Source organism: Sciurus vulgaris (genome assembly GCF_902686455.1).
Source record: "Sciurus vulgaris genome assembly, chromosome: 3".
NCBI lineage: Eukaryota > Metazoa > Chordata > Mammalia > Rodentia > Sciuridae > Sciurus > Sciurus vulgaris.
The window spans coordinates 125,953,248-125,963,487 of NC_136463.1; the positions used below are offsets into that span (position 1 = coordinate 125,953,248).

The 10,240-nt window shown below is 34.3% G+C and overlaps 1 pseudogene across 1 annotated transcript; it reads left to right on the top strand.

Moving 5' to 3' along the window:
- The first annotated feature begins 3,529 nt into the window (after positions 1-3,529).
- LOC306658266 (cyclin-dependent kinase 1-like) lies at positions 3,530-5,278 on the top strand (annotated as a pseudogene). Its single transcript has one exon. The product of its transcript is annotated as a cyclin-dependent kinase 1-like (transcript).
- The last annotated feature ends 4,962 nt before the right edge of the window (positions 5,279-10,240 follow it).

Here is a 10,240-nt window from a genome sequence, read left to right on the forward strand (position 1 = left end):
GAGCACGTGTGAGGCACTGGGTTAGATCCCTTAGAACTACACAAAAATAAATAAAGGTGTCCATCTACAACTAAAAAAAAAATTTTAAAAAAGAATGCACAGAAAGGGAAATTTCATACACAGTTGAGAGAAATGTAAATTAGTACAGTCATTATGGAAAGCAGTATGAAATTCCTCAAAAAACCAGAAACTACCATATGAACCAGCAATCCCACTATAACCAAAGGAATTAAAATCAGTATGTCAGATATCTGCACACCATTGCAGCATTATTCATAACAGCTGAGATACAGAATTCACCTAGGTATCTGCTGATGGATGAATGGATAAAGAAAATGTGGTAAATAAAAATGTATCATCCAGAATTACTCTACCGTAATGAAATCCTGTCATTGCAGCAACATGGATGAACCTGGAGGACATTATATTTGGTAAAATAAAGAAAGACAAATGCCATATGTTCTCACTTATCTGCAGAGGCTAAAAAAATTGATTTCAGAGAAGTAGAGAGTAGAATAGTGGTTACCAGAGGCTGGGAAGGGAGGGAGAGAGGGAATGGAAAGAGGATGGTTAGCAGGTGCAGGAACTGAACAGAAGGAATAACCACTAATGTTATACAGCACCATAGGATAAGTATGGTTGACAACAATTAATTATATCTTTCAAAACAGCTAAAAGAAATGATGTTTGAGATGATATGCCAGTTGCCTTGATATAATCATTGCACACTGCATTAAAAAAATCATACTGGCCGGATGGTATGATGCACACCTATAATCCCAGTGACTCGGGAGGATGAGAAAGAAGGATTACCAGCTCAAAACCAGCCTCAACAACAGCAAGAAGCTAAGCAACTCAGTGAGACCCTGTCTCTAAATAAAATACAAAATAGGGCTGGGGATGTGGCTCAGTGGTTGAGTGCCCCTGAGTTCAGTCCTCAGTAACCCCCCCAAAAAAACTGTACCCCAATGTATAATTATTGTCAATTTGTAAAGTCTAAAGATGATCGAGCATAAGATCAGTGTACCAAAATCAGCAGCTTTCTAACATATAATGTTAATTAGAAAACAGGCAATAGTCTATTCAAAATTGGAAGGAAAATGTTTAAACCTAAGCATAAAATTAATAAAATAAGTGTGTAAAACTTATGTAATATTTTAGTAAGAGTGTAAAATTTTGCTATAGGACAACAAAATCTGAAAAAATGAAAGATGCCATATTGTAAAATGCCAGTACACCTCCAGAAACTAATCTACAAATTTCCAATAAAATTGCAACAAAATTTTTAAAGTGAACTTGAAAAATGTTGATTGTAAAACTCATATGCAACAGAAATAAAAGAAAAATAACCACAATAATTTTTTTAAATTTTTTTTAGATGTTGATAGACCTTTATTTTATTCATTTATTTATATGCAGTGCTGAGAATCGAACCCAGTGCCTCACACATGCTAGGCAAGCGCTCTACCACTGAGCCACAACCCCAGTCCCCACAATAATTTTTAAAATGAAGAACATTGAAGGGGGACTTTACCTACCAAATGCCGTTCAATATTAAAGTGATGGTAACATTGAGTAGCAGTTCAACAATATGGTATTGATGCAAGAATAAGATAGCTCAAAGAAGGTTTGAATGTAGAATGCAGAAATAGGTTCATCTAGGGCTGGGGTTGTGGCTCAGTGGTAAAGCACTTGCCTAGCATGTGTGAGGCACTGGGTTCGATCTTCAGCACCACATAAAAATAAATAAAATAAAGGTCCATCAACAACTTAAAAAATATTTTAAAAAAGAAATAGGTTCATCTGTATTTGGGATTTTCTTTTTGCAATAAAGATGATCTTCAAATCAAAAGGTACATTATTGAATACATGGTAGGGGACAATTGGCTCTGTATTTCAAAAGGTTTTCATATCATAAAAATATAAATTTTAGATTAGGAAGAGTTAAATAAAACTCTAATCATATTAGAAAAAAATATAGAACATTTTTATATGCTGGAGTTTGAAATGGTTTTAAGTATGACACAAAACCAGAAACCCTATAAGAAAAAAATGATAGATAGAACCTTTGTGAAAAAATGCATCATTTAAAAAACAAACATAGAGGTCTTCACCCTGTCCTAACAAAAGCTGAACAAACTGAGAAATCAACAACTCTTCTTAGATTATCAGAGAAATGAGGTCATGGGCAAACGACTACTCCCCAAGATTGGAGAAACAGATAGTGAATACAGAAAATCACAATCCACCAGAACAGAAACCTCCACAGAAACCAGTGCTAGGACAGGAAAACCTAAACTAAGTGACAAATTGCCAGAGGCTCAGTGTGGATGAGACCGAAAGATAAAAAGTCCAAGGAGGGCTGGGGAATTGGCTCAGTAATGGAGCACCTGCCTAGCATGTGTGGGCTCTAGGTTTAATCCCCAGCACTGCAAAATAGATGTCTAAGGGGAACCAGGCACAGGGTTGAGGTGGCATCACATTTTTGTTAGTTATATCTCTTGGAACTTTATCAAGTTCTCAGTGAATGTTGGAGAAAAGTCTCTTGAAGCTACTGACAGTGAAGGGGAAAGGAACTATTTTAAAATATGTCAGAGTGCTATTTTGGACAAGGCCTGTCCTTTAGAGAAACTATTTTTACCCAAGACTGACCTCCCTGGGAAAGGGAAGTATCTAACTTTACCCGCTCTAGCCTTTCATATAGAGAAAGGGAAATAGACAACTACAACCCCCTCCGCCATCCTAAAGAGATGGAGATAACAGAAGCACAGGTGAAATTCATGATATAGGCTCACCAAAACATTTGAGGACTAGGGAATACTTTTCCAATACCTTCATCTTATGTTACTAAAATCCAATTAACTCTTTCTTGTAATCCAGTATTTCTTATCTGCCTTTCAACAAAAATTACAAGGCATACTTTTTTTTGTCAGGGTGGGGGCAGTGTGAGTACTGGGGATTGAACCCAAGGGCCTTAACCACTGAGCCACATCCTCAGCCCTTTTTTATATTTGATTTATAGGTAAGAGTCTTTCTAAGTTGCTGAGGCTGACTTTGAACTTTTCCTTCAGCCTCCTGAGCCACGGGGATTACAAGCATATGCCACCACGCCTGGACACAAGGCATACTTTAAGCAAAAAGTATAGTTTGAAGAGACTGAACAAGCATCAGAACCAGAGTCAGATGTGAAGGAATGTTTGAATTATCACACCAGGAATTTTTAAATCTGATTAATATGCTAAGGGCATTGATGGGAAAAAAATAAACAACATGAAAGAATAGGTGGATAATTTAAACAGAAAGACTGGAATTCTAAGAATAAAAAATGCCAGAAAAAAATACTACCAGAAGAGCACTTGGAGGGTGAGTGTGGAGTCGCAGACTGGGTAGCTGCCGCCGCGGCTGCCGCAAGACAATAATCCGGGGTGCTACTCTTCAGAGTCTTGAGTGTTTGTGTGGCTGTTAAAAACAAAAGAGAAGATTAAAATTGTCACTGGAACAACTGATCTAGCATACCTATTGAGTAACTATGGAAGACTATACCAAAATAGAGAAAATTGGAGAAGGTACTTATGGAGTTGTATGTAAGGGTGGACACAAAACTACAGGTCAGGGGTAGCCATGAAGAAAATCAGACTAGAAAGTAAAGAGGAAGGGGTTCCTAGTACTGCAATTCAGGAAATTTCTCTATTAAAAGAATTTCATCATCCAAATATAGTCAGCCTTCAAGATGTGCTCATGCAGGATTCCAGGCTATATCTCATCTTTGAATTCCTTTCCATGGATCTCAAGAAGTACTTGGATTCTATCCCTCCTGGGCAGTTCATGGATTTTTCACTTGTTAAGAGTTATTTGTACCAAATCCTTCAGGGGATTGTGTTTTGTCACTCTAGAAGAGTTCTTCATAGAGACTTAAAACCTCAAAATCTATTGATTGATGACAAGGGAACAATTAAACTAGCTGATTTTGGCCTTGCCAGAGCTTTTGGAATATCTATTAGGGCATACACACATGAGGTAGTGGCACTTTGGTATAGATCTTCTGAAGTATTGCTGGTCAGCTCGTTACTCCACTCCAGTTGACATTTGGAGTACAGGCACCATATTTGCAGAATTGGCAACCAAGAAACCACTTTTTCATGGAGATTCAGAAATTGATCAACTCTTCAGGATTTTCAGAGCTTTGGGCACTCCCAACAATGAAGTGTGGCCAAAAGTGGAATCTTTACAGGATTATAAGAATACATTTCCCAAGTGGAAACCAGGAAGCCTGGCATCCCTTGTCAAAAACTTAGATGAAAATGACTTGGATTTGCTCTTGAAAATGTTAGTCTATGATCCCACCAAATGAATTTCTGGCAAAATGGCATTGAATCATCCATATTTTGATGATTTGGACAATCAGATTAAGAAGATGTAGTTTTCTGACAAAAAGTATCCACGTTATATGGAGGATGGGTAGTTGTACTGATGACTCTATTTTTGTCCTGTATATTTTTCTTCTTATTGTTATAAAACTTCAGCTGTACTTCATCTTCTACTTTCAAAAGTATAACTTAAAAATGTAAATATTGTTCTATATGAATTTAAATGTAATAATTCTGTATATGTGTGTAGATCTCACTGTGACAACTATTTGTTACTATAATAAAACTACAAAATCTATGGATTTCAGAAATTGGGGAATATTTTGGTTAGCTTAAATCATCTCAGTCCTTATATAGCAGCTATATTTTCCTGTAGTTGAAACTACTAAAATTTAGGAAAGCGTGCTAAGTTCAAATTTCATAATGCTTTGAAGTATTTTTATGCTCTGAATGTTTAAATTTTCTTGTCAGTTTTTTGACATGTGGTAACTATACAACCTGTCTAAAGATGAATATTTTTCTATTGGTATTTTGATTTGTGACCTAAATGTTTAAGCATTCAGAATGAGAACACTATACAGATATAAGAAATGATGCTAAATTTATACGGGTTTTCAGTACTTATAAAACTAACATTAGAGCATGCCAAAGTTTGCTAAGTTTTACAGTCAAAGATCAAGGGGCTGTCCACAGCAGGGAAGAACAGTCTTGAAAATTTATGAACTATCCTATTTTTAGGTATATTATGAAAGCCATTTTTCTAAGTGAATTCTTATGCCTTGGTCAGAGATATAATTGTATGAAGGGTAATCACTTATCTTGCCTTTCAAGTCTGACTTAAAAGTTTTAACAGTGTTTGTTAGCACCTTCTAAAAAAGGATCTGATATGTAAGTATTTAGTTAAAATCACTGGTTCTGGTAATTAAATTGTTTCATAATGCTAAAAAAATAAATAAATAAATAAATAAATAAATAAATAAATAAATAAATACTACCAGAATTGAAGAATGCCTTTGATGGGCTCATTATTAGACAGGACACAGCTGAAAAAACAATAGAAACTTCTAAACTAAAAAACAAAGAGAAAAGACTGGGGAAGACAAAGCATAACAGAAAATCTAAGAATAAAACATCTATAAAAGGTATAACATATGCATGATGGGAATGCCAGAAGAACAGAACAGAAGCAATATTTAAGGCCATAGTGACTGAGAATTTCCCACAGAATAATGTCAGACAACAAATCATAGATCCAGGATGTTCAAAGAATGTCAAACAGGATGGATGCAAAAAGACTACAACTAAGCATAACATATTCAAACTTCAGAAAGTCAAATTTAAAAAAAGAAAAAATTTGAAAGAAGCTAGAGGAGAAAAACAACTTCTCTGTAGAGGAGCAAAGATAAGAATTACCTAACACTTTTTCTCAGAAATCATGAGAACAAGAAGACAATGGAATGAAATACTCAGAGTTGAGAGTATAAAACCATCAACCTAGAATTCTGTAATTGCTGAAATTATCCCTCTAAATTTAAGAAGAAATACTTCCTCACACAAACAAGAAAAGTTTTTTCCTTGCAATACAGAAAATCAAGCCCAGGTCCTTGCACTTACTAAGCATGTACTCTACCAGGAGCTATAGCTCCAGCCCCAGGAGGGGAAAAAAATGGTAGTGGACGGGGGGAGGGGGGGGGTTAATATTGCTAGTAGACTCGCCTTGTGCCTTGCAAGAAGTGTTAAAAGAAGTTCTTCAGAGAGAGAAAACTATACAGATCAGAAATGCTGATCAGCATAAAGGGGGAGCATCAGAGAGGCATAAATGAAGGTAAAGTAAAAACTTCTCCTTATCTTATGCTAACTGACCTAATAGTTCATGTCCAAAATAATAACAGTGTATTCAGAGGTGTGTATGTGTATGCTTATGTACACTTATTATGCTTAAGTGGAATGAACACAGCAATGATTCAGGAGATGAGAAATTAGGAACATTTTATTATTATAGGTACTTGCACTACCCATGAGCCAGTATAGTGTTATTAAAGAGTGTTTTTGCATTAGTTGCAAATGTGATTACAAAAGTCCAGGTTAACCACTCAATTTTGCTGTGTACCTAAAACTGCTCTTAAAAAAAAAAAAAAATCCCCCTACTCCCCACTCTATGTTTAAAGAAAAAGCTAAATGCATAAAAAAAAGGGGATTGAGAGAAATACTGCAAAGGGTTACTATGTAGATCACATAAATCAATAAAGAAAAAAATTATAGCCACCCTAATTAAAAAATTTTTAAATGGGCAATTCACACAGCACACAAGTAAGGAACTTCATTCCTAGGAATACTGCAGGCAAGATTATTTGTATTAGTGCTGAAAACTAAAACTAGTAGATTAAAAAATCTTCAGAAAGCTGATAGTGTAATAAGAGATTTTAGTTAATAATGTAATGAAAAGCCAAAACTGAGAAAAGTAAGCTGAGCACTTAAGCAACTTTTGCATTGAGAGCTAATACAAAATATTTGAGTATATCAAGACCCTTGTAGAGGAGAAAGGAATTCAACATGAAGTTTTATAACTTAAGTATCCATAGTATAGACTCAGTAAAACATGAAAAGTATATAAACTCCAAACTAAAACAGTGGGAAAAGAGAAAAAAATAATTGGTCCAGAACACCTAGGAAAAGTGAAAATAAATATAAAAGAGATGGGACAAAGAAATAATAAATGACATTGTTAGACTTAAATACAAATGATGTAAATCAGTAATTCCATTGAATACAAATAGTTTAGCTGAAAAACTAAAGTCAGACTATGCTTTTTAAAAATCCAAATATATGCTGCTTACAAAAGACATATTGAAAACTAGAGAAAATATTTTTTAAAAGATGAGGGAAAATATATGGCTTTTAAATGCTAACAAAAGTGGTATATTAATATTATAATTTAAAAAAGGAAGACTTTATGATGAGAAATTATTCAATTCAGCCAAGAAGCTCTAATAATTTTAAGTTCTGGTGCACCTAGTAACAAACCTTAAAATAATATAAACCAAACACTACAAGAATAGAAAATACAAATTACAATGGGAGATTTTAACATACATCTTTTACTAATTAGCAGAACAAGCAAACAAAAAATCAGTAGGACATAGAAATCTTAAATCAATACTCCACTTGACCAAATAAATATACATGTATGAAAGACGGTGCACACATGTGCATTAAACACAGAACACCTATCAACAAAGTACATTTTCATAAGCATTTATGGAATACTTATTTTAAATGCCATTTGTGGAGTTGAAAGTAACTCAACACATTTTAAGGGGATTTGCATCATGGATGGCACATTCTTCAACCACAATGCAATTATCCTAGAAATAATAATAAAACTAATAAATCCTTCCAAATTTGGAAATTAAGAAATCTCCTCCTGGGGGCTGGAGTTGTAGCTCAGTGGTAGAGCACTTGCCTACCATGCATGAAACACCAGGTTCAATCCTTTGCACCACATAAAAATAAAGTTATTGAGTTCATCTACAACTAAAAAAAATTTTTTTAAAAAAAGAAACCTCCTCCTTAATAACCTCTATGAGTCAAAGAAGCAATCATAATCAGTTAAGCGCTCCTGGTCAGTTTATAGCATATGGGGAATAGTAAAGAGTTCTTAGAGGAAATCATAATAAAAGATTTATAGCTTTCTTTTAAAAAAAAAAAAAAGTGAGTTAAATATTCATCAAGAAGTTAGAAAAAGAACTGTAAAATAAACCCAAATAAAAACAACAACGAAAACAGATAAGCAATCAATGAAATAAATACAACCAAAAAGATCAATAAAGGCCAAGATTTGTTCTCTGTGAAAAAACTGATCTGTAAAAATAACTGTTAAGATACAGAAAGAGACTGTGGTTGTAGCTCAGTGGTAGAGCACTTGCCTAACATGTGTGAGGTACTGGATTCAGTCCTCAGCACCACATGAAAATAAATAAATAAAATTAAGGTATTGAATCCATCTATAGCTAAAATGTTTTTAAGCTACAGAAAGAAATCACAAATATCAGAAGTGAAAAGGAACACAAAATGCTAAGGATATTAAAAGAATACATTTTATAATTTAGATAAATGAATAAATTTCTAGAAAACTTACCAAGAAGGAACTTAAAAATCCCTTGAAAATCTGAAATTTTGAAAGAAAAAATGAAAATAAAGCTTAGTACCATCAAGCATAACTGGAATTGCAGAAGAGAACAAAAAAGAAAGAAAAATAGATGCATGCTTAGACATGTGATATTCAAAGAATATAGAGAAGTATGAAAAAAAGAACAATTATCATATTTAAATGAAACACAACATGACCCTATAGTCAATTTCTCATCAGAAACAATGGATGCCATAGGATGACATATTCAAAAAGCAGGAAAAAAAGCAAACAACTGTTAACCAAGAATTCTATATCCAGTAGAATGATTCTCCAGAAATGAGGTAAAATGACATTCTGAAATAATGACTGAGAGTTTGTTGCTAGCCAGCCTTCCTTGTAAGAATTACAAATGGAAATCCTTCTACTATCTGAAAAAGAAATATGACAGTAGATGGTAAGTCAAATTTGCAATAAATAAAAAGTACCAACAAAATAAATTCCATAGGTAAATATAAAAGACTAAATATACATTTTTCCTTTATCTTCTTCTCTTAATGGATTTTTTTCTATGTGGTGCTGGGTATTGAACCCAGGGCCCTGCACATGCTAGGCAAGTGCTCTACCACTAAGCTATTCTCCAGCTCCTCTTGATGGATTTAAATTATAATTGCAAAGAAAATTACAAAGCACTAATCTCCAGGATATATAAAGAACTCAAAAAACTTAACACCAAAAACCCAAATAACCCAATCAACAAATGGGCTAAGGAACTGAACAGACTCTTCACAGAACAACAAATACAATAGATCAACAAACATGAAAAAAAAATGTTCATCATCTCTAGCAATTAGAGAAATGCAAATCAAAACTACTCTAAGATTTCATCTCACCCCAGTCAGAATGGAAATTATCAAGAATAAAAGCAATAATAAGTGTTGGTGAGGATGTGGGGAAAAAGGTACACTCATACATTGCTGGTGGGACAGCAAATTGGTGCAGCCACTATGAAGAGTGGTATGGAGATTCCTCAGAAAACTTGGAATGGAATCACCATTTCACCCAGTAATCCCACTGCTCGGTTTATACCCAAAGGACTTATAATCAGCAAACTACACTGACACAGCCACATCAATGTTTACAGCAGTTCATTTCACAATAGCTAAACTATGGAACCAACCTTGGTACCCTTCAACAGATGAATGGATAAAGAAAATGTGGTATATATACACAATGGAATATTACTCAGCCTTAAAGAAGAATGAAATTATGGCATTTGCAGGTAACTAGATGGAGCTAGAGAATATCATGCTAAGTGAAATAAGCCAAACCCCCAAAAAAACCAAAGGCCCAATGTTTTCCCTGATAAATGGATGCTGATCCATAATTGCAGGGGTGGGGTAGGGAAGAATGAAGGAACTTTGTATTGCTCAGAGTGGAGTAAGGGGAGAGTGTGTGGGGATGGTAGAATGAGATGAACATTATTCCCCTATATACATGTATGATTACACTACCAGTGTGACTCTGCACCATATACAGCCAGAGGAATGAGAAATTGTGCTCCATTTGTGTACAATGAGTCAAAATGCATTCTACTGTCATGTATAACTAATTAGAACAAATTAAAAAATAAAAAAAGCAAAGAAATAGAACAAAATAATATTTACAACTTACAAAATCAATTAGATAGCACAATAGAATCAATAGGTAAACCAGTAGCTCTAATGCTGCTACCACAGACTAT